The sequence below is a fragment of the Gossypium hirsutum genome, chromosome D04, assembly GCF_007990345.1.
Source record: "Gossypium hirsutum isolate 1008001.06 chromosome D04, Gossypium_hirsutum_v2.1, whole genome shotgun sequence".
Classification (NCBI taxonomy): domain Eukaryota; kingdom Viridiplantae; phylum Streptophyta; class Magnoliopsida; order Malvales; family Malvaceae; genus Gossypium; species Gossypium hirsutum.
The window spans coordinates 30,592,125-30,618,992 of NC_053440.1; the positions used below are offsets into that span (position 1 = coordinate 30,592,125).

The window sequence follows — 26,868 nt, forward strand, 5'->3', positions numbered from 1 at the left end:
GGGGAAATAGACGATACCTGAGCTGATAACGAAGTGAGGGAGTCAACTTCATAAACTTCAGCTACAGGTCTTCCTGAAGCTGTTTGATTTTTTGGCCATTGATAGTTATTACATGCAATCCTCTCGATGATCTCATCAGCCTCATTATAAGACTTAGACAAAATTGCACCATTTGTAGAAGCATCTACCATCAATATTGCATGTGCATTGAGACCATTATAGAATGTCTCCAACTGGATACAATAAGAAATCCTATGATGAGGACACTTACGAAGTAACTCCTTGAATCGCTCCTAAGCCTCATACAAATACTCATCATCCAATTGTTGGAAAGTTGTGATCTCATTCCTCAACTTTGTGTTTTTGCTAGGTGGGAAATACTTAACCAAAAATCTCTCTGCTAATTCTTACCATGTAAATTAGACTTAGTGCCAATGAATTGAGCCATGCTCGTGCTCAATCTCACAACGAGTATGGAAACAACTTCAACCTTAGTGCGTCTTCAATGACACCGGCTATCTTGAATGAATCACTCACCTCCATAAACAATCGAAGGTGGAGATGTGGATCTTCCGTGGGCATACCACTAAATTGGCCCATCGTTTGTAGCATTTGAAACATCACTGGTTTCAATTCAAACTGGGTTCCCTCAATATCTGGCCTTCTAATTCCTGGGTTTAACTCACTGAAAAGTGGCATAGCATGTTCTCTAATGCATCGATCCCTATCATCGGTAATGAGGATAGGGTTTCGTACATAATCGACTTCATTACCTTGGCCTTGATTCTGATTTCCAAGGTCCATCTCGACTTGTCTTTGAGCTGTTCGTTCACGTCTTCTTTGTCTGAAAGTTCGCTCAATTTCAAGGTCTATAGGAGTAAATTGATAATTCGATCTAAGCTCACAAACACCTGAAAAGAAAATCACAAAAATTAAAAAGAATAAGTTAGTAATGTTCGAAATAAATCAAATTGAAAATAAATAATTTCACGAAAAAAAATGACTATGGCAACAGTTGACGATCCCCAGCAACGATGCTAAAAACTTGTAACGCGTAGGTTTGTGCAAGTTTACACAATCATTATCAAGTAATATGTAAGTATCGAGTTATCGTCTCCACAAGAATTGTATTTAAGCTAAGTCACTTAATTTGTAAAATTATATTAACAATTTGGTAAATAAAAACACAATATAGTTGAAAAGTGGTGATTAAAATATATTAAACTAAATTCAATGATCCCTAATGCAATTTTTCGTAAGTATGCAAACTAAATGAAATAGATTTTAGTAAAATTAAACACAATTTTGCAATAATTATAACATAAATAACTAGGACAATTACTTTAATTAAACTCAATTTATTATCAACATTCTTAATAACATTCGGAAAAAAAATTTCATGGCAACTCAATTTTTCATGAGTTTCGGAACCAAATTAGTTCCTTTTGGAATCTTCTTAGTATTCGTGAGAAGTAACAGGGACGTGTCAGGTTTGAAACAATTTAATCACACAAATCTAAAAACTATGCAGATAATAGAGCTTGGTCAGAGTTTTTATGCAACCTACAATTTAATCAAGTTAGGATATAAATTGAGCATGCACATTTCAATTATGTGTCCATTAGCCGTCGTCTGGTCAGGATCGCTCAGCTAATTTAGGTGCATTCCAATCACGTATGAATGAAATACAGACTTGATTTTAATTAAAACATGATCGATTCAGGCACAAACATTATAAGCATGAATCAAATAAATATTATTTAGTCAAAACAATCATCCTAGCTTAAATAAAATTCAGCTAACATTGTTGTAAACAAGAAAAAATTACGCATAGAAAACATCTTTGGATTAAATTAAAGAAAAGAAAGATTAAACTGAATTCAGAGTGGCTATCACTCAAGACTCTGATTGATGAGGCTCCTTCGCTTCTTTCCTTTGCTCCTTTGATGATGGTTCTCCAAGGTGGCCGACCAAGGTTCTTTAAGAGGCTAATTTTGCTAAAAATCCTTATGCAAGGATGATGATAGGCGTGAGGGGGAAAGATAGCTAAGAGAGTTGAGAGATGAGAGAATGATGAATGAGTGATGGATGATTCAAAACAAGAGAAATGAAATCTTATTTATAGGTGAGGCAAGGGAGCTAGTTTGGTGTCCATCTTTTGAAACTTCTTCCAAGGATGGCCGGCCATGAGTTGAGGAAATGTGGCTGATTCTTCTTGATTTTTTGTCAATTTGAGTGCCACCACAACTCAAGACTAAGACTCGGTCAACAGCAAATCTTCAGGAAAATCTCTGATTTCTTCAACTCTTCAAGGACCTTGTGTAGTTAAACCAAAAATTGATTTATGATTAGCCATGTTCAGCCGAAAATTGGTTTGACTTGGTCCCCAATTTGGACGGTTTTGCAAGTAGAGAAAACTCTTAAACCTGTCCAAAAATAGTAGATAGTTTAGAGGACCAAATATTATAATTTTAACCACTTCAATTAATTAATTTACGTAATTAATTAAAACCCAATTTATTAATGAAATATTTAAAATGAATTATTAAATATAACTTTATATTTTATTATTTAATTTAATCATGCATGGCTCACTTTATAGCTTAAAAATATAATATGCTCAAACTAATATAAAATAAGTCATTTTATGCATGAAAACTATATAATAAAGCATAAAATCACATTTTAATAATTTCCATGTCCTAATTTCATATTTTTGCATATTTCATTAATTTATTAAATAATTACTTGGTTTTAACAATAAATTTAAGTAAAAAGGTGATGAATTATATAGGAAAAATCCTATATATTTTTCAGTTTTGTGACAGCCCTAATGTGACCCTAGTCGGAAAGTGGTTTCGGGACCACAAGACCGAGTCGTAAAATAATTAATTGCTATATTCTATGCTTATTATGTGTGAACATGAGTATGTGGAAGTTTCATTCCCTAATTTTATCAATTGCATGAGAAATTGTTAATAGGGATCGATTTGAGACATGGTGAAAATATGATAGTCCAATTTAAAATGGTCTATTAGTGCATGTACCAAAAAGAGTGGACTTGCATGTCAAATAGACCATTTTTGATTGTGAATGGCCAGCCAACATACGCATGCATTATGGTGTTCCCTTGTCTTCATTTTTTTATATTTGGTGGGAATTATGTATAATAAATTTATATTAGTAAGTGGTGATAAAAAAAAAGTTCCATCATCTTTTCTCTCATCTTGCCGAAACCATAAGGAAAAGAAAAGAAAAATGGAAGCTAGGACATTCGGCCAAGTGAGTTTATAGATTAAGGTATGATATCATGTGGTTCTTTTGGCATTTTTTTGTGAAGTTGAGTTGTTTTGATGCTCATAACATGACCCATGCGTTGATTTTTGAGTTGTGTTGCAAGAAACCTTTGGTTATGTTCTTATATGCCAAATTGATGATGTTTTGTAGTATGTGATTTGAAATGGTTATAGATGAATATGAACTAAGAAACATGTATTATTGAGTAAGTAGAAGATAGAATGGGGTTTAAATGGGAGGTTCATTTGATTTATTTTTGTCCTTGTATGAAAAGTGGTTCTTTGTTAAGGCCGAATGAGTCATGCTAGATTAGTTGAAAAGAATGTTCATGTTATGAGGTAATTTGAATAATTGACCGAAACATGGAAGGAAGGGCAAGATTTATAAATTATGTTTGAGGGTGAAAGGAATAATGAAAGTTGTATTAAGTTTAATGTGCATACTTTAGTCTAAGTGTTGAGGAGTATTCGGCTAAGATAGTTGAAATGTGGGTGTTGCCGATTTTTAAATTTAGATTATGGGAGTGGCTATAACGGGCATTAAGATGTTGAACTTAAGAAATTAGAAGTAAATGAACTTGATAGTATTTAAGAGATAGAGGTGATAGATTAATGTTGCACATTCGGCTATGGTTAGGCATGTTGATGATCTTATCTTGATTTAGATAATTAGGCATAAAAGGGTGGTAAAGGGGATGAAATTGTCGAATGATTAGTTGGGTAACAAAAGAAGCATTCGGCCATCACTTGAGAGCTTGTGTGATATTGGGTTTAAAATTAGCAAAGGTAACTTACCTAATGCATGTGCATGTGTGATTAGATTTTTGATGATATGGTAGTTGCATGAGGTTATTAGCCGAATATACTAACATACATATACATGTGAAATTGGATTGTAAATATTTAGCAAGGTGGTTAGACTAGTTAAATTATTGATTAAGCTCAAGGAGTTAAAGGAGGTGAATCGAGCAAAGGCAAAGAAAAGGTCATCGAGTAGCCGAGTTGGAACCGTCTTACCCAACACGAGGTAAGTCATTAAGCATATAGTTGGTATTAATTCAAATGGTCATAACGTTTATGTAATGATGCTGAATGGAATGAATAAATATATATATGCATGTACGTATGTGATGATGAAAGTGTTGAATGAAAAGAAAAGAGATGAGATGTATTGAGTTGTTGATCTCGGCACTAAATGTGCGAGTATAAACATTTATGACCATGAGATTGGCGCTACGTGTGCGGGTTTAAATTGTGCAGCACTAAGTGTGCGAATTGACTATGTAGCACTAAGTGTGCGAGTTTGACTATGTAGCACTAAGTGTGCGAGTTGACTATGTAGCACTAAGTGTGCGAGTTTGATTATGTAGCACTAAGTGTGCGAGTTGATTATATAGCAATGAGTGTGCGGACTTAATATATATTCTTGAATCATTATGGGCACTAAGTGTGCGACGCTATTGAGTCGATCACGGACAGCGGATCGGGTAAGTGTCTTGAGTTCATGGCTAATAGGTGCTATGTCTATACTTGGTGTTGAGCTTGGTAAGTTTGAACCTATGTGACAAATATACTTGAAGTCACGTACATGAAATTTATCGTAGAATGGGTGAAAGGCCGTTTAGTTGTATGTTTGTAACGAAAATAAAATGATTTATGATAATGCCTCGAATATCCTATTGATGAGTATGTGGATTGTGAATGCATAAATTGGTTTGAAATTAAACCGATAGGTCGGAGGAACTATGGTATGGTTCGGAATGGATGGAGTAATTAGCCTCGTTCCATTTTGTTTTCTCTTGTGATAATGTTATTGATGGATGGTAGTGCATAGCTTATGACTTACTGAGTTATAAACTCACTCGGTGTTTCCTTGTCACCTATTCTAGGTTTCTTGGACACATCTCTTTTTGCGTGGTCGGGCCGTCATCGAAGTCATCACACCGGATAGCAAGTTTTGGTACTTTCTTCTTAGTCGGCTTAGGAGAACATTTCGGCATGTATAGGCTATTATGTTGTGTTTGAACTTTGGTATGTAAACTTTAAGCCATGCGAAAATGGCATGAATGTTCGATTGAGTTGGATCAAGGAGTAGGCATGAAATGGACCTAGTTACTTTCGTAACAGATGCTGGCAGCAGCAGTGACATGAGATTGAAAAATCACAAAAAAATAGTAGGAGTGGAATTTATTGATGAACAAATTATGTATTCGAAGCTTGATGAGTCTATTTTCATATAGAAGCAACGAAAAGATCATATGGACAGTATGTTAAGAGATATTCAGGTTCTCGTGAGACAGGGCCAGAACAGTTTCTGGATTCCCTGTTCTGACTTTGGAAATTCATTATAAATCAACCAGAGATAATTAGGAGTCATACCATATATGTATAGATTCCTCTCTGAGTCTAGTTTCTATAGAAACAAACGGCATCAGTATTGAAACTCTGTGCAGGGAGATATCCAAGTCGTAATGCACAAAGGTCAGTGTAGTCGATCCCTGTAACATGGGAGACTTTGACTAATAAACTGTACTAATTGGTCCGACAAAAAATTCTAGAAAAAAATGTGTAGATGGGAATATGAGTCTATTTTCAGGGAAAATTTACGGAACTGGATTTCGAGTTTCAGAACTCGAGATATGATTTTTTTAGCAACTAGTACGCAGACTGGCAGCTTGTCTGGAAAATTTTTTTTTTTAAGTGGGTTGAAGTCTGTTAACACCTCGTGTTCGACTCTGGCGAGGCCTCGGGTTCGGGGTGTTACATTTGATTGGTATCAGAGCTATGGTTTAGTCGGTTCTAGGACTACCATAGCACGTATGAGTCTAGCTATACATGCCGAATGTTAATGTTTAACTGTGTGATGACTTCTGACGGTTAAAATTTATGTTTTGATTAGTAAATGGATCCCGGTGTAGAGAGAACCTTGGCGGATGACATTGAAAGTGTAGCGGCTGCTCCTGCACAAGGGACGCCGCCTGTTGAACCTCAGTCATCTGCGAATAATCAAGGTGAGGGGGCTAAACAAGCCTTCTTTGCCATGATGAATGAATGGGTCGCGCAGTATGCCCGAACCAATCCGGCTGTCCAACAATTCCCGAATTTGAATAATCCACCCCCGGAGCCAGTAATGCCATCAGTTACTGATCCTGTAGACTTGATTAGGAAGCGCGGGGCTGAGGAGTTCAGGGCCATAGTTACTGATGATGCTGAAAGGGCCGAGTTCTGGCTTGATAACGCCATTCGGGTGTTTGATGAACTGTCATGCACACCCGATGAATGTCTAAAGTGTGCTATATCCTTGTTGCGGGACTCAGCCTACTATTGGTGGAGGACCCTGATTTCCATAGTCCCAAACGAACGAGTAACTTGGGACTTCTTTCAGACGGAATTTCGAAAGAAATATATTAGTCAACGGTTCATTGATCAAAAGCGTAAGGAATTCTTGGAACTTAAGCAAGGCCGTATGACAGTATCTGAATACGAACATGAATTCGTAAGACTCAGTAGGTATGCCCGGGAGTGTGTAGCTGATGAGGTTGCTATGTGCAAAAGATTCGAAGAAGGATTGAATGAAGATTTAAAGCTACTAATGGGTATTTTGGAAATAAAAGAATTCGTAACACTAGTCGAACGAGCCTGCAAGGCGGAAGAACTTGGAAAGGAGAAGAAGAAGGCTGAATTTGAGGCTAGAGACTATCGTAAAAGATCGACGGGTAAAGCTCCATTCTCAGCCGTAAAGAAGTTCAGGGAGGACACTAATAAGTCGAGGACGACTGCGGGAATTTCCATCAGAGCAAGACCATCGACGGACTCCCGAGCTACTTCGGTAGCTAGTGTGGGCAATAATCGTCTAGAGAAACCTGAATGTCCCCAATGTGGAAGACGACACATAGGTGAATGTTGGGGTAAGACTATTAACAGGGCCTGTTACGGATGCGGTTCGAAGGACCACTTCATTAGAGATTGCACGGAGCTTGATGAGAAGAATAAGATTCAAGGTGCAAGACCTAGTGGAGTGACAACTAGAGGTAGACCACCGAGAATTTTAGGAGGTAGGGGTGGTAGTCAGAGAGGGACCTCTGATACGGCTGTTCGAGCCGAGAACCGTACTCCTGCTAGAGCATATGCCATTCGCGCACGAGAGGAGGCATCCTCCCCTGACGTCATCACTGGTACCTTTACTCTCTTTGATACTAATGTGATTGCATTGATTGACCCTGGCTCTACTCATTCATATGTATGTGAAACCTTAGCATCCAGTAAGACTCTACCTGTTGAGTCTACTGAGTTCGTAATTCGGGTGTCAAATCCCTTGGGTCGTTACGTGCTTGTCGACAAAGTGTGTAAGAGATGTCCCCTAGTAATTCGAGGTTCTTGTTTTCCGGCGGACTTGATGCTTTTGCCGTTTGATGAACTTGATGTTATTCTTGGTTTGGATTGGTTGACCGCGCATGATGCGGTTGTGAATTGCAAAAGTAAGACTATCGATTTGAGGTGCACAAATAACGAGATAATCCGAGTTGAGTCTGCGGACTTAAGGGGGTTGCCAGCTGTAATATCAGCAATGTTGGCCCAGAAATATGTAAGAAAAGGGTGCGAAGCATACTTGCGTATGTACTTGATGACAAAGAGTTAGAAAAGAAACCCGAATCTGTGCCGGTGGTTTGTGAATACCCGGATGTGTTTCCTGAAGAGTTACCGGGTTTGCCACCTGTTCGGGAGATAGAGTTTGGTATTGAGCTTGTACCTGGAACTACGCCAATTTCGATAGCTCCGTATCGTATGGCACTAACCGAGTTAAAAGAATTGAAAGCTCAATTGCAAGAGTTGACGGATAGAGGTTTCGCTCGACCGAGTTTCTCACCTTGGGGTGCACCAATATTGTTCGTGAAAAAGAAGGACGGAACCATGAGGTTGTACGTTGACTATCGTCAACTGAATAAAGTGACGATAAAGAATAAGTATCCGTTACCGCGTATCGATGATTTGTTCGACCAACTGAAGGGAGCCTCAATGTTCTCAAAAATAGATCTGAGATCGGGCTATTATCAGTTGCGAATTCGAGAATCGGACATACCCAAAACTGCCTTCAGGACGAGATATGGTCACTACGAGTTCTTAGTGATGCCGTTTGGGCTCACTAATGCCCCTGCGGTATTTATGGATTTGATGAATCGGATCTTCAGACCATATTTGGATCGGTTCGTAGTTGTGTTCATTGATGACATCTTGGTCTATTCAAGAAATGAGATCGAACATGCTGAACACTTGAGATTAGTGTTGCAAGTTTTGCGGGATAAGAAGTTATATGCTAAGTTCAGTAAGTGTGAGTTCTGGTTAAGAGAGGTTAGCTTCTTGGGTCATGTGGTATCCGCATCGGGTATTCGAGTTGACCCGAACAAAATCTCAGCCATACTTAACTAGAAACCTCCGAGAAGTATTACTGAGGGTCGGAGCTTTTTGGGACTCGCCGGTTATTACCGACGATTTGTCAAAGGTTTCTCGATGATAGCCACACCAATGACGAAGCTACTTCAAAAGGATGCTAAGTTTGAATGGACGGAGAAATGTCAGAAAGGCTTCGATCAACTGAAAACTCATTTGACTGAAGCTCCAATTTTAGTGCAACCCGAATCAGGCAAAGAGTTTGTCATTTATAGTGACGCATCCCTACTCGGGTTGGGTTGCGTATTGATGCAAGAAGGTCGAGTTGTGGCCTATGCGTCGAGACAATTGAAGCCACACGAGAGAAATTATCCAACCCATGATCTCGAGCTAGCCGCCATCGTATTTGCTTTGAAAATATGGCGACATTATTTGTTTGGCGAAAAGTGCCATGTATTTTCGGATCACAAAAGTCTCAAATATTTGATGACTCAAAGAGACTTAAATCTGCGACAAAGACGTTGGCTTGAGTTGTTGAAAGATTACGAGCTTGTCATTGATTACCACCCGGGAAAGGCTAATGTGGTTGCGGACGCCTTAAGCAAAAATCGCTGTTTGCTTTACGAGCGATGAATGTGCACTTGTCTGTTCTACCCGACAATGTGTTAGTAGCTGAATTAAAGGCCAAACCATCATTGATTCATCAAATTAGTGAAGCTCAGAAAGTCGACGATGAATTGGTTGCAAAACGGGCTGAATGTATTCCGAATATGGAATCCGAATTTCAAATTGATGATGACGATTGTTTGAGGTTCAGAAGTCGGTTGTGTGTTCCAAGAAATTCAGAACTCATTTCGATGATTCTGAACGAAGCTCATTGTAGCCGAATGTCAATTCACCCGGGGAGTACAAAAATGTACAACGATTTGAAACGATGGTTTTGGTGGCATGGTATGAAACGGGACATCTCCGACTTTGTTTCGAGATGTTTAATATGTCAACAAGTGAAAGCGGAACATCAAGTGCCTTCAGGATTACTTCAGCCGATCATGATACCCGAGTGGAAATGGGATCGAGTCACAATGGACTTTGTGTCCGGACTACCATTGTCAACAAGTAAGAAGGATGCGATCTGGGTTGTTGTTGATAGACTGACTAAGTCGGCTCACTTTATCCCTGTGCGTACGGATTTTTCATTGGATAAACTAGCCGAATTGTATGTTTCTCAGATTTTGAGATTACATGGAGTACCTATTTCTATCGTGTCGGATAGAGATCCGAGATTCACCTCGCGATTTTGGAAGAAATTGCAAGAAGCGTTGGGTACCAAGCTGCATTTTAGCACCGCTTTTCATCCACAAACCGATGGTCAATCCGAGCGGATGATTCAGATACTTGAGGATATGTTGAGATGTTGCATCCTCGAGTTTAGTGGTTCATGGGAACGGTATTTATCTTTGATTGAATTCGCTTACAACAATAGTTTTCAATCAAGTATTAAGATGGCACCTTACGAGGCTTTGTACGGTCGTAAATGCCGTACACCATTGTTTTGGACCGAGCTCGGTGAAAGTAAAATTTTCGGAGTTGATTTGATTAAAGATGCCGAACAGAAAGTAAAGGTAATCCGTGAAAGTCTGAAGGCAGCCACAGATCGTCAGAAATTGTATGCGGACTTGAAACGAAAGGACATTGAATATCAGGTGGGAGATAAAGTGTTCCTTAAAGTTTCGCCTTGGAAAAAGGTACTCAAGTTTGGCCGTAAGGGCAAGTTGAGCCCGAGATTCATTGGGCCGTACGAAATCTCCGAACGAGTTGGTCCGGTTGCATATAGATTGATTTTGCCCCCTGAACTTGAAAGGATACACGATGTCTTTCATGTTTCGATGCTTCGACGCTATAGATCTGATCCTTCGCACATAATTAGTCTGTCGAAGGTTGAAATTCAAGCCGATATGAGTTATGAAGAAGAGCCGATGTGTATCCTAGCTCGTGAAGTGAAGGAGTTGCGGAACAAAAGGGTTCCGTTAGTAAAGGTCTTATGGCTCAAACACGGGATCGAGGAAGCTACTTGGGAAACCGAGAGTTCGATGAAAGAACGATACCCAAACCTATTTACTGGTAAGCTTTTCGAGGACGAAAATTTCTTAAGTGGGGGAGAGTTGTGACAGCCCTAATGTGACCCTAGTCGGAAAGTGGTTTCGGGACCACAAGACCGAGTCGTAAAATAATTAATTGCTATATTCTATGCTTATTATGTGTGAACATGAGTATCTGGAAGTTTCATTCCCTAATTTTATCAATTGCATGAGAAATTGTTAATAGGGATCGATTTGAGACATGGTGAAAATATGATAGTCCAATTTAAAATGGTCTATTAGTGCATGTACCAAAAAGAGTGGACTTGCATGTCAAATAGACCATTTTTGATTGTGAATGGCCGGCCAACATACGCATGCATTATGGTGTTCCCTTGTCTTCATTTTTTTATATTTGGTGGGAATTATGTATAATAAATTTATATTAGTAAGTGGTGATAAAAACAAAGTTCCATCATCTTTTCTATCATCTTGCCGAAACCATAAGGAAAAGAAAAGAAAAATGGAAGCTAGGACATTCGGCCAAGTGAGTTTATAGATTAAGGTATGATATCATGTGGTTCTTTTGGCATTTTTTTGTGAAGTTGAGTTGTTTTGATGCTCATAACATGACCCATGCGTTGATTTTTGAGTTGTGTTGCAAGAAACCTTTGGTTATGTTCTTATATGCCAAATTGATGATGTTTTGTAGTATGTGATTTGAAATGGTTATAGATGAATATGAACTAAGAAACATGTATTATTGAGTAAGTAGAAGATAGAATGGGGTTTAAATGGGAGGTTCATTTGATTTATTTTTTGTCCTTGTATGAAAAGTGGTTCTTTGTTAAGGCCGAATGAGTCATGCTAGATTAGTTGAAAAGAATGTTCATGTTATGAGGTAATTTGAATAATTGACCGAAACATGGAAGGAAGGGCAAGATTTATAAATTATGTTTGAGGGTGAAAGGAATAATGAAAGTTGTATTAAGTTTAATGTGCATACTTTAGTCTAAGTGTTGAGGAGTATTCGGCTAAGATAGTTGAAATGTGGGTGTTGCCGATTTTTAAATTTAGATTATGGGAGTGGCTATAACGGGCATTAAGATGTTGAACTTAAGAAATTAGAAGTAAATGAACTTGATAGTATTTAAGAGATAGAGGTGATAGATTAATGTTGCACATTCGGCTATGGTTAGGCATGTTGATGATCTTATCTTGATTTAGATAATTAGGCATAAAAGGGTGGTAAAGGGGATGAAATTGTCGAATGATTAGTTGGGTAACAAAAGAAGCATTCGGCCATCACTTGAGAGCTTGTGTGATATTGGGTTTAAAATTAGCAAAGGTAACTTACCTAATGCATGTGCATGTGTGATTAGATTTTTGATGATATGGTAGTTGCATGAGGTTATTAGCCGAATATACTAACATACATATACATGTGAAATTGGATTGTAAATATTTAGCAAGGTGGTTAAACTAGTTAAATTATTGATTAAGCTCAAGGAGTTAAAGGAGGTGAATCGAGCAAAGGCAAAGAAAAGGTCATCGAGTAGCCGAGTTGGAACCGTCTTACCCAACACGAGGTAAGTCATTAAGCATATAGTTGGTATTAATTCAAATGGTCATAACGTTTATGTAATGATGCTGAATGGAATGAATAAATATATATATGCATGTATGTATGTGATGATGAAAGTGTTGAATGAAAAGAAAAGAGATGAGATGTATTGAGTTGTTGATCTCGGCACTAAATGTGCGAGTATAAACATTTATGACCATGAGATTGGCGCTACGTGTGCGGGTTTAAATTGTGCAGCACTAAGTGTGCGAATTGACTATGTAGCACTAAGTGTGCGAGTTTGACTATGTAGCACTAAGTGTGCGAGTTGACTATGTAGCACTAAGTGTGCGAGTTTGATTATGTAGCACTAAGTGTGCGAGTTGATTATATAGCACTGAGTGTGCGGACTTAATATATATTCTTGAATCATTATGGACACTAAGTGTGCGACGCTATTGAGTCGATCACGGACAGCGGATCGGGTAAGTGTCTTGAGTTCATGGCTAATAGGTGCTATGTCTATACTTGGTGTTGAGCTTGGTAAGTTTGAACCTATGTGACAAATATACTTGAAGTCACGTACATGAAATTTATCGTAGAATGGGTGAAAGGCCGTTTAGTTGTATGTTTGTAACGAAAATAAAATGATTTATGATAATGCCTCGAATATCCTATTGATGAGTATGTGGATTGTGAATGCATAAATTGGTTTGAAATTAAACCGATAGGTCGGAGGAACTATGGTATGGTTCGGAATGGATGGAGTAATTAGCCTCGTTCCATTTTGTTTTCTCTTGTGATAATGTTATTGATGGATGGTAGTGCATAGCTTATGACTTACTGAGTTATAAACTCACTCGGTGTTTCCTTGTCACCTATTCTAGGTTTCTTGGACACATCTCTTTTTGCGTGGTCGGGCCGTCATCGAAGTCATCACACCGGATAGCAAGTTTTGGTACTTTCTTCTTAGTCGGCTTAGGAGAACATTTCGGCATGTATAGGCTATTATGTTGTGTTTGAACTTTGGTATGTAAACTTTAAGCCATGCGAAAATGGCATGAATGTTCGATTGAGTTGGATCAAGGAGTAGGCATGAAATGGACCTAGTTACTTTCGTAACAGATGCTGGCAGCATCAGTGACATGAGATTGAAAAATCAGAAAAAAATAGTAGGAGTGGAATTTATTGATGAATAAATTATGTATTCGAAGCTTGATGAGTCTATTTTCATATAGAAGCAACGAAAAGATCATATGGACAGTATGTTAAGAGATATTCAGGTTCTCGTGAGATAGGGCCAGAACAGTTTCTGGATTCCCTGTTCCGACTTTGGAAATTCATTATAAATCAACCAGAGATAATTAGGAGTCATACCATATATGTATAGATTCCTCTCTGAGTCTATTTTCTATAGAAACAAACGGCATCAGTATTGAAACTCTGTGCAGGGAGATATCGAAGTCGTAATGCACAAAGGTCAGTGTAGTCGATCCCTGTAACATGGGAGACTTTGACTAATAAACTGTACTAATTGGTCCGACCAAAAATTCTAGAAAAGATGTGTAGATGGGTATATGAGTCTATTTTCAGGGAAAATTTACGGAACTGGATTTCGAGTTTCAGAACTCGAGATATGATTTTTTTAGCAACTAGTACGCAGACTGGCAGCTTGTCTGGAAAATTTTTTTTTAAGTGGGTTGAAGTCTGTTAACACCTCGTGTTCGACTCCGGCGACGGCCTCGGGTTCGGGGTGTTACAAGTTTACAGTACCCTACACTATTTTGTCTTTTTTCTATACAAACGATGCCTTATGTCTAGAGTCTGTTTGAAGTATCCGGTGGAATACCCACTTGTATCATTCAATTTCAATACAACTAATCCAACCTTTTCAGAATTAGATTCAGTTTATAGGCATACTGCACACTCATCTATGTCTAGGGAATGTATACACACAATTAGGGAATAAAAAAAATTGAATGAAATAGCAGATTAAATAAAATATATGCTTTAACCATTAAATAAAATAAAAGTTTTCATCATGTAATCCCAACCTTATGTAATTTAGCTCAAGGGCGGGCAATTAAAATTCAAGTTAAAAATAACACTTAACATTGTTTCGATCAATTCAATTCACGAGAGAACAAATTAAGAAATAATGGAAGAACTTAGGAAGATGGCTATCGCCAAACAATCCACCATCCAACAACATAGTTTTCTGTGGTGGCTTAGAGGAACGGCCTTCAGTTTCCTCTTTCCGTTTCTACTCAACTGCTACACTCTATTGTTGCCTCCGGATCACTATAGCATTTGGGGTCACACGGTCGTGTCGCCAAACCATATAACAGCCTGATGCCATGTGGAAAAACCTGAACTTTAAGTTCAATAAGACACACGACATAGCCTGTGTCCCAGGCTGTGTGTAGCTAAAAGACTTCATTTTCAAGCCAAAACAACCACCATTACTTAGACACCAAGCCATATCATTTCCAACCAAAATCACTTTTTCAAAAAGACATATAACATACCTAAAACATACCAATTCATACAACTTATGTGCCTAACCAATGTGCCCTCATTAACACCACAATTTAATACATAAATAACAATCTTACATACCAGAGTTATAAACAACACAATAGTTTCATTTAAATGCTAACAAACTTTTCATTTCCATCAGCCAATACTAAATCAAAGTGACCATTTCTAGGTCTATCTACAAGCAACACACCAAAACAAGCTATCATTTGTTTCACCAATTACCAGGTTATGCATACCATTCATAAAGCTCAAATCATCAATTTACCAACACATTCAATAAAGCATTTCAACTATACACATCACATTCGAAAAGAGTTCGTTATAACACATGAACTTAACATCATTAAACAACTTTAACTTAATTACAAACTCATCTATAAATCTACATCCATTAACTTCGAAGACCTATATACATGCCACAAACCAAAATAACCAAATCGAAAACTACCGAAACAAAAATTGGATAGTGTGAGCTCCAAAGTGGATCTGCCTTATTAGTTCTGCAAAACGATAACTACAGAAAGACAAGAACAAATCAACTAAGCTTAAGAAGCTTAGTATGTTCATAAATAAAACTCAAAATCAACTTACCTCAATTTACATTTGAATACAAAATGAACTTAAATTACTTTATCTAACAACCATGTACAAGATCATATAAAATTAGTGTTGAAACATTTGTTCATTTATATATTTGATATCCACAATGGTTCAAACCAAACTCATTCATATATATAAACAACTCTATTTTTCATCACATCGGTGCTATAATGAAACATAATGATACGATTATTCTTTTACAACATTATAATGAATAAAATCAAAATCTATTAAATAGTTTTAACACTATTCAAATGATTTCATAGCAAGATGACTCGATACTCGGGTTATCCAAAAACACTCCAGAGAGCTTCAAAATTCTAATAAAGGCACCAAAGTGCAATCCCGTACAAACGTGCGTTTTAACCTTATTGGCATGTCAATCTTATCCTAATCGTTTACTACGTTCAAACAAGCATTTTAACTGAATTCAGTACATTAACAAATCGGATGCAGTTCCATTATAACCATACATATATTTTAATCCATTAAATTAATATGAGATCATATAATTCATATTTCACGACCATTTCCCAACTTTGAAATACATACATATTCACTTTATACTTAATTATAAACAATTTATAATCAAATTTCCAATACCCAATATCCATCCACTTTTCAATTTCAACAATTTCAATCAACATAAGTTATAACCATATATATTTATCCATCTATTCTAAAAACTTGCCAAAATACGGTAGCTAACCACACACGACAGCTACTCGACGGCTTTTCCTTTCCCATGTTTATCAACTGATTGATCCGTTTTGTGGTCTAAATGTCATAATATATCTAAATTTACATTTTTTTCCTTTTAATAACATTTTATACCTTTACCCTAAACTTTTACATTTCTTTCAATTCAGTCTCTAAAACAAAAAATATTAAAATTTTCACATTTAACCCCTAATATCCATAACCGAATTTCACAGCACCCCTATACAGCCTTTAATCATTCAAAAATTTACATTTTAATAGGTCTAATTTTACAAAATTTCATATTAGTCCCTAGGTCAAAAAAATAAAAAATTCTTGTACAAAGTAGTATTAACGAATAATCAAAAGCATAAATCTTTCATCTAACATAAAAAACAACTAAAATTCATTAATGGAAAAATCCAAAATCTTTAACAGTTTTGAAAATTGAGATACATGTTAGCTGGACCTAGCTGCAACGATCTCATAAACATAAAAATTACAAAAAAAAAAAACAGATGATAAAATAACTTACATGCAATTATCTAAGCTTGGCCAAATCTTCCAAGGTGTAAAAATGGAGGTTTAGTTGTAGAAATGAAAAATGAAGAAGATGATATTTTTTTACTTTTGTTTTATTAATATTATTACTTTAATAATTAAATTAAAACATAAAACATATAAATTATGGTTCTACCATCCATTAACATTATTATGGTCTATTTGCAACATAAAACCTCTCAATTCCACTAATTAAGCCATTTAGTCAATAAACTTTAATAGCGATTAAGTTTTATGTCTTTTACAATTCAAACCTTTTTCCTTAATTAACTAACCAAACATTAAAATTTCTAAACCAAACCTTCACATACTAATATGAGAACTCCGTAAATATTTAATAAAAATATTTTTAGCCTCGGTTTACAAAAACGTGGTCTCGATACCTTATTTTCTAAAACCACTTAACTTTCAAGACATACCATTTTTCTTCACTATTTGTTTCAAAAGCTAAAATTTGTCAAGTCAAAATTCGATATAAAATAACAGTTGACTTATATGAATTCAATAATAATTATTATGGACTTACTCATCAGATTTGCTATCCCGAAACCACTTTTTCTGACACCACTGAAGAAAAGGTTGTTACAAGTCTCCTCGCCTTAGAAAATTTCATCCTTGAAATTTCTTAACTGAAAATAGGTTCAGGTACTGTGATCTCACGTAGCTTCCTTAACTCTAAGTCGGTGCCATAATAACTTAACTAGCGGTACATGTTTATTTTGTAATTATTTCACTTCCCGAGCTACAATTCTAATTGATACTTCACTATAAGTCATATAGGGTTGAAATTCTATCTCATCCGTAAAAAGTACATGTAGTGATTTAGAGCGATAGCGACGAAGCATCAAAACATGAAAATATTATGAATTCTATCAAGTTCTGGAGGTAATGCCAAATGGTAAACTACTGGTCCAGTTCTTTCTCGGATTTCATACAGTCAAATAAACCTCTGAATGAGTTTTTATTTTCTATCCAAATGTAACACTTTTCTCCAGGGAGAGTGTTGTGTGTGAAATGATATGTGATTTGTGCAAGTATACACGTCGAAACAAGTAATAAAGTGATGAGTGAGTATCGTTCCCATGAGGATCAGATTGAGGAACAAAAGTGGTCAAGTTATTATAATAGAGTGTTATCAATTCTATAGCAAAACAACGATAAATATGTTGTGGCAATTTAAGGAATAATGATGTATGCAATATGTTGAATTAATGAATACTTGGAAACGCAATGGCAAAGCGAGAGTAGAAATGTAATGGCAATTATGAGAATGATTATATGAATAATATGCAACTGAAAGAATAAAAAAACAAAGGATGCGATAGAAAAGATAGTATGGCAAGGGATAAGGGATATACGATGTTGATATGGAAGGTTGGAATTACTAAAAATCTATCATTACTATCAAAAATGTCTTGGTAAAATTGTAATCAACCTACTGCTTAGAAGAGTTTTAAAGTGGTCTACTTCTTTCGAGAGCAAAAACCTCAAGTTACCTTGCCCATGCTATAGGCTTTTCTTATGATACCCTGCACTATTTCCTTTTGTACGAACGATGCTCTATGTCTAAAGTCTACTACAAGTATCTGTTGAGTACTTCCTCATACCATTCAATTTTGATCCAACTAATCCAAACTTTTCAGAATTAAATTAGTTTAGGGGCATGTTGCACAATCGTTTATGTCCAACAATTGCACGCATACAATTTAGAAATAAAACAATTGAATGAAACGGTAAATTGATTCGAATCTATGCTTCAACCATTAAAGAAAATAAAAGTTTCATCATGTAATCAACTCGATGAGATTTAGCTCATAGGTTGACACATACAATTCAAAACCAAAATAACATCTAACACTAATTTCATCATTCAATTTATGGAAGATAAAGTATGAACTATGGAAGACTTAGGAAAGACAACTTTCACATGCACAGTTTACACTCTAGCAGCACAGTGTCCTGTGATGGTTGAGAGGGACTACCTTCGTCTTCCTCTTCCCATCACAACTCAGCCACTACCCTATATTCTTGCCTAAGGATCTCTCCCTCTTGTTCGTCCTTTTGGGTTTCCTCATTTTGATTTTTTATAGGCATTTTCCCTAAGGTAAATCCAACAACCCATGTTTATCTTCTCCTCTTTTTTAAATTATTTTTTGAACAACCCAAAATTATCTTCTCCTCTTTCTAAATTCTTTTTCCAACAACCCAAGATTATCTTCTCCTCCTTTTTAGCTAGATTTTTCTGGTACAAGTACGCTTTGGCTGAGAATGGTATTATTTGAGTGTTGACTCGGTCTTTGCGACATTTCCAAGGCATTCATGCTGACAAAATGTCCAACCTTTTGGCTTGGAAAACCTTCACTCCTTTATTTCTAATTCCTCAACTTGCACCTGCCAAACCACCAAACACATCCCTACCACAAACAATTAAAAGTACCGAATATTTAAACACAGTCCAAGCTCCTACAGAAATGATGAAAATATGAATAAAATGTCCTAAAATGCTACTAAATTTACTTAAGTACATGCAATTAGCTAGGTCTAAAGGCCTGAAATATAACTCTTTTCGAGAGTTATCACACCACCCCCAAACCTGAGTAATTGTTTATCCTCAAGCAAAATACATACGAATGCATGAATGCACAAATTTTTTCCCTTGCATATAACTATCTTGTATTGTTAATCTATTAAAAGAATAGCATATACATTAGTTCTCAACAGACTTCTTTTCTCTAAAAAACTTGGTCGAATGTCAAAGGTTTGTTTCAACAAAGGTAGCGCAAAAAATCTGTTCTTAAAAACAAATTTTCCTAAGTACTCATGTATGCTTTCTGGCCATAGCAAACATCTCCTAATGCACTCAGTTCATTTGTTACCTAAACTCAAGTTACTTTGTAACCCTTGCTCACAGCCTTTTACAAGATATTTATTTGTACTTGTTTTTTTCTCTTCTCATTTTTTTATTCTTATTATTCTTTTTCTTTTTTTCTTTTATAAAATTAGGGGATTTAGCATGTCATAAAATTCTTTGACTTGATAATCACCGAATTACCTAGTACTCAATCATGCCACAATTTAAATATAAACCACTCTTGAAGTTAAGGCTTTTGATAAAAAGATGGATGGAGCAAACCACTACCTACTTAGCAACTCAACCTGTTGCTACAATGGAGTGCCCGTTTCTTTATTACACACTCTTACTCAGACTCACCTTTCTAGTTAACAACACGATTGAGAAAACAAAGTGATGCTGACTTACTTGACTATTCTAAGCATTGGAGTGCCTACTGTCCTTTACTGAAGTAATGTCATGGCAAAATGATTAAGTTTGGCTTCAAAAACCATAAGTTCATCAGAAAACACTCGCTATATTAAAAAAAACTGAGTATAGAACATCTCATTTTTAAGAATAAATTTTTATACAATCTAACCTAAGCTAAACTCGCCTCATCCATTGTCACATGTTCTAGATATACTGAAGAATATAAGCTCAATATCGAATATCACGAGTAAAGATTGAACTTCTCATAGATAAAACAATACTTAATAATTATATGGCATTGGCAATGAACTTAACTATACTTGGATGAACTTACATACTAGATACGTAATTGTAACAGCTTGATTTTAGGGTTAGTCAGAACAGTAATTTTGGGACCACAATATGAAGTCAAAATAATTATTTTATTATTTTATTAATGTTACAGTATGATAGAATGTTCGTGTGAAAATTTCGTAAAGAAATTTTACTGTTTGAGTGGTTAATTCGATAAAAAGGACTAAATCGCATAAACCATAAAACTTGTGTTCTATTAGCTAAAAGTGTCAAATAGCTATAGAACATTAAAGTAAAGGTAAATAATAATAATAAATAAAATAAAACCAAATTTCATCTTTCTATTCATCATCTTCCACTGAAAATGAGAAAGATCAATAGACATGGAAGCTTTAATATTCGACCAAGTTTTGTGCTTTATTTGGTGAGTCATTTTTGCTCGATTTTTAATAATTTCTACGTTTTTTAAATCGTTGCTTCGTAATCTAGCTAGCCCGTACCTCCGATTTTGAAACTGTTAAAGATTTTTATAGTTGCCATTGTTGAATACATGTGTTAGTTGATGTTTGATGATGAAATATGAAATTTTGTTGATAGTTTTACATGTTTGGTAAAGTGATTTTGAGTAAAAATGTCAAGTTTGGACTAAATTGAGAAAAATGATAAATCATGTGGTAAAAGTATGAATAAATGAAAAATGTGGGCTGTTATGGCAATAATCAAAATTTGGCTAGCTTGGGTTTGTGTTTAATTTCATGAAATTGTGATTTTATGTGATAAAGACTAAATTGAAAAAATGTGAAAGTATAGGGGCAAAAGTGTAAAATTTCCCTAATGTGTTAAATTGAGTGAATTAGTGATTAAATAAGTAAATTTTGTTATTATATAGATTGAGAAAAATAAGATTTGGACCTAGAAATTGGAGAAAAACTACGTATTAGATTAGTCGACCTAATTTGTTGTTTTAACGAATGACGTAAGTTCGTATGTTAAATAATGTTATTAAATTGTGTTCTAAATGTTAACTTATCATTGAATTGAATTGAATGTTGATTGGATGAGTACGAGCATGAATCGACAAAGTTACGAGGTCCGAAAGTCCCATACAAACATTAGGAATAGCTTAGGATACTGAGATGTGATTATGTGTAAGACCATGTCTGAGACATTGGCATCGTTATGTGATTCGTGTAAGAAAATGTCTGGGACATTGGCATGATATGATATTCGTGTAAGACCATGTCTAGGACATTGGCATCGATATGAGATTCGTGTAAGACCATAGCTGGCTATTAGAATCGATATATGATAGCATGTAAGACCATATCTGGGATATGGCATTGTGCGAGTTATACGAGGTTTCTGAGTATCCTTAGCGATTTCAAATGGTTTAACGGGAAAAGTCAAGACAAGAATAAAAGTGTAAACAAAATAAGTGGTACAGGTATGTACGATACTCATACGTATATTGAACGAAAGAATATTGATAAATAGATGTGAGCTCGTGTATATTACATGGAAAGGTTTGAGTGATGTAAGTGTTTGATTTATATAAATGCTTATTGAGGGTATCGAATTTCACATGATGAGTCAGTGGATAATTATGAGAAATCCATATGGTTATATTGATTATGAATATGTAATAAATATTGAATTGAATGTGGGATATCTTACATTTCTTATTCATATGTAAATGTGGATGAATTAGTGAGAAAATATTAGATCTATATGAACATGGAAATGAATAAGCTTGTGAGACCCTTGGTTAGCTATGTGTATGGATTCATGGTATAACGGTGAAAGCAAATGAGTAACATTGTAATTTGTAAATGCTTAATATGTGTTACTTGATAAGTTGAGTATATTATCGTACAAGCTTACTAAGATGTATAACTTACTTTGTTTTCTTTCCTATGTTTATAGTGTTTCGAAGGCTCGCTAGGGTTGGAAGTCGTCAGAGATTTCATTACACTATCCGGCTATCGTTTCGGTATTTCAAAAGCTTTGTGATTTTGGTTATGTGGCATGTATAGGCTAGTTGGTTTATGAAGTGTATAAGTGACCTTTGGCTATTTATGCATATGTGTTTGATATGTATTTAGCCATGAGATTTGGCTTAATAATGATGTAAAGTTTAATGTGCATAAGCTATGTTCATATTAGTTTGGTATGTAAATTTCCTTGTGAAATGGTATATCTTGGTATGTTTGATTATGGCTCAAATACCTCAATAGACATTTTGCGAGTGACATGTATATGTTTGGTTAATTGCGGCTTGACCATGAATGCAAATGTGGTGGCAATGTGGCTTAAGAAATGGTATGTTTAAATATGAATTTGAAATGATACTTTGGTATGCCTTGGTTTGGTTTTAGATTGAATGAATTGGTTGGATATTTAGTTTGAGTTTAAGGCTTGTGATAAATGCAATTGATAGTAAGTGGTGAATGATGAATCAGGTAGAGTTAGAATGCTTTGAGCTAGTTTATGGACATTTGATGAATACTAAAGAATGGATATACAATGGTATGAAATATACGTGAAATGGTCATTTTTGGTTGTCTATTAGATGTGAAATTGATGCCAAAATGATGTGGTTTAGGTATGCATGTGAAAGGTGAGAAATGTGGCTTAAACCAAGTCTATTTTCGTGCCACATGGTCTGAGCACACAGACGTGCAACTCGACCGTCTGACCTCTGTTACTTAGAAAATTTTTACAAGTTTCAAAAATTTTTATATGTGATCAGTTTAGTCTCGAACCTTCTCTAATGTATGTTTAAGGTCTTGTAGACTTCTGAAAGGGACAATATGTGTATGATTGAATGTTATTTATTAATGTTGGATTATTTGATTGAGAAATGAATGCTGAATGTTGTGTTTTGATCAGTAATACCTCGTAACCCTATTCTGGCGACGGACACAGGTTAGGGGTGTTATAGTAATACAACATAAATGCACAATACACCCTCAAACCTAAGGGATGCATTATCCTCAATGCATGAATAGATACATGCCAACTATCTATATACAAAACAATGTCATGGAAAAATATATGCAATGCAATATGTATAAAAGAAAAAGAAAACTTTCCTTGCTTGGACTGTATTGTAGATACTTCATTTTGTCTGACGAGTTGATTTACGAGCAACAACCTTGTACCTCTGCTTCCTTTTCATTGGGGTCAGTTCAGTCCCATCCTTCTCGACCTTCGTGAGCTCATCAATCAACCGATCAATGTCACGATCTTGGGAAATTACAATTTAGTAAAAGCAGGTGGAACAACCACAATGCTATCCACTATTGGTGCTCCTCTTCGTCCTCATGGTCAGTCTCAATGCTGACAAACTCTATTTTCTTTGGTTCTTCCTTCAGTGCTTTGGGTGCATTCTCTTTATTGGTAGGATTCGTCTCAATAGGTTCTGCGTCACCAACTCCTTCCCCTGTTGTAGTTTATTAAACAAAGGAAATGAAATAACTAAAAGAAATCTAAATTGAAAAAATGAAATAAAAATAAAAATAATTTTCAAGATGTTGAAGTTAAACATCTCAATGATCAATGGACTGTTTGTCTCGCTCTACATGAGCACCCCTGTAGTGCTTCAAGCATTATTCATTAACTTTAAATGTGTCCCATGTTCATGTCCTTGACATCAACAGCTCCATGCTGATATACGTGAGCTACCAAGCATTGTTCATCAAAATTGAAAGGTTTATTTTACTCTACCCAAGTGTACAAGGGTCTCTGCTCAAATGAATCTTCATCACTTAAGCACTATGAGAATTGTTGTGGTAAAATCTCATGAACTTTTCCTCCATTGATGTTTCTATCAAGTCAATGGCATGACATTCTCCATTCTCATCAGCACATTACTAAGCATTAAATACATTGAATGTAATCTGCTGATCATTCATCCTCATGGTCAATTCACCTTTCAGCACATCAATTAAAGTCCTACCAGTAGAAAGAAAAGGTCTTCCAAAAATAATTGGCACATTATGGTCAGCTTCTTGTTCTAAAATAAGAAAATCCGTATAAAAGATAAATTAATCTACCCTTACCAGTACAACAATTTTACCTTTTGAATGTGCATAGGATCGATTAACCAGTTGCTACATGACTGCTGTGGGTTTTGCTTTCGAAATTCCTAGTTTCTTGAATATAGATAGAGGCATTAGATTTATACTCGCTCCTTAATCACATAACACCTTACCAACATAATGATTTCCAAGGACACATGGGACAGTGAAACTTCTGGGTCCTTTAACTTTGGAGGCAGCTTATTCATCAACATCGCTGTGCACCCTTAAGGGAGAGCAAAGTCTCAAATTCTCCGAATCTGCGCTTCTTTGACAATATGTCTTTCTTAAATTTTATGTAGTTGGGCATTTGCTCCAAAGCTTTTACTAGCAGTATATTGATATGGAGTTGCTTCAAAACCTCCAAACATCTTTTGAACTGAATATCCTACTTGGAATTCTAAAATTGCTGAGGAAAAGGTAAAGGTGGTTGTCGTTCAGGTTGTTGATATTGTTTTATTGTGGCATTCTTATTGACCACCTAATTTCGGGGTCTTAAAAGGTCATGAAAACATATAAGAACTCTTGAATGGAACTGGAAAAGAGATGTAACTCCAGTTCCTTCAGAAATGGTAAGATCTTTGGTACAAGAAGAAGGGGTTGATCCGTATCATCTTGACTTGGTTTTGATTTCTCTATTTTTTTAAGAATACCGCTTCTCCTACTTGTATTGAATAGAACATGTTGAGGTGAACCTTCTTCATGTAAAAACTGCTTGATTTAGATCGAGTGAATTGTATGGTTTTATGAAACCATGTGTATATTCTGTAGTCAATCCTATTTTCGATAGGAGCAGTTGACAATTGAATCTAACTTTTTCCATTTGATTTTTCCACAACATTTTGCTGCTTACCCTTTTTAGGTTTAGTTTGTTTACCAGATGACTCTGGGATCTTTACATGATTATTATTCGAGTTATCCTCTCCAGCTGTGGCATATTGAGCAACATCATTAAGCTGAGTTTCGCTTCTAAGAGTGATGGCCTTACATTGTTCCTTCCTTTGTGATCTTAAATTCTCGGTATCACTTGGCAATGCTCCTTGTGGACTTGAATTTAAAAAATTCGCTATTTGCCCCACATGATTCTCAATAACTCGTAAAGATATAGCCTAACTCTGGATTACAGCATCATTCTTGGCCATATACTCCTTCAATAAAGCTTCAATGGAAGTAGTAGATGATGCTTGACCGTTTTTAGTATTTTGCCTCGGAATAGGTTGAACACAACCAGGCAGTGCATTATTGGCATTCTGTCTTACAGTATTGTTAAAATTCCCTGCACCCTGATTATTCCAACTAAAATTTAGATGTTGCTTCCACCCTAGATTGTAGGTGTTGGAATAGGGTTTATTATTCCAGTTAAAATTACTCATATAGCACGCGGATGTTGGGTTTGATGGTTATTCATCAAAGACATAATCTTCACCAAAATAAACACATGATAGCTCTACTGATTTCATCTCCTTAACTGTAGTAGGCCTTTTCATTGTTTGAATCATATTAGCCAAAGAAGATATCTGGGTTGTTAACGAGGTGATTGTATCTAGCTCTCTTGCCCATGCCAACTTCTATGGTAGGATATTGAAAATCATTGTTGGCAATCTTTCCCAAAGTCTCATATGCTTCATTATAATATTTATCCAACAAAGTACCATTGGCGGAAGCATCAGCTACCATCCTCGTATGCACATTTAGCCGATTATAAAATATTTTCATTTAAGTCTAGCATCAAAATCCATGCATCAGACACTTCTAAACTAAGTCTTTAAATCGCTCCCAAAGATTCATATAGCATTTCATCCTCCAGTTGCAGAAAAGATGAGATTTCATTTCTAAGCTTGGCATTCATATTTAGGAGATTATACCGTAGTAGAAACCTCTGGAAAAGGCCATTCCATGATGCCACTCTTCCCTACAGCAGAGCATTCAGCCATGCTCTCGCACGATCTCTTAAAGAATATGGAAAAATTTAAGTCATATAGCATCTTCAGGGACACACTGTTGTCTAGAAGAGCCACAAACCTCTAGAAAAAGTCTTAAATGCAGTCTTGAATCTTTAGTAGTTAATCCACTAAACTGGCCTACTACTTGCAACATTCGAAACATTACCAGTTTTAGTTCAAACTACTGAGCCTGTATTTGTTGTTTGACTATCTTTGGATTTAGGTCATCCAAAATTGGCACAACATGCTCTCAGATTGGTCTATCTCAGTCATCTATCACCCCACAAACATGAGGATCAACACCCTGGCCATCTTTAAACTGAAAAATATATAGGATTTTTCCTATATAATTCATCACCTTTTTACTTAAATTTGTTGTTAAAACCAAGTCATTGTTTAATAAATTAAGGAAATATGCGAAAATATGAAATTAGGACATAGAAATTATTAAAATGTGATTTTATACTTTATTATATAGTTTTCATGCATAAAATGACATATTTTATATTAATTTGAGTATATTATATTTTTAAGCTATAAAGTGGGTCATGCATGATTAAAGT

General features: G+C 35.7%; 2 non-coding genes across 2 annotated transcripts; both read left to right on the forward strand.

Moving 5' to 3' along the window:
* Positions 1-249: 249 nt before the first annotated feature.
* On the forward strand, positions 250-356 carry LOC121216689 (small nucleolar RNA R71). The gene has a single exon (XR_005912869.1). It is a non-coding gene; the product is annotated as a small nucleolar RNA R71 (small nucleolar RNA).
* Positions 357-26,094: 25,738 nt separating this feature from the next.
* On the forward strand, positions 26,095-26,202 carry LOC121216604 (small nucleolar RNA R71). Its single transcript, XR_005912785.1, has one exon. It is a non-coding gene; the product is annotated as a small nucleolar RNA R71 (small nucleolar RNA).
* The last annotated feature ends 666 nt before the right edge of the window (positions 26,203-26,868 follow it).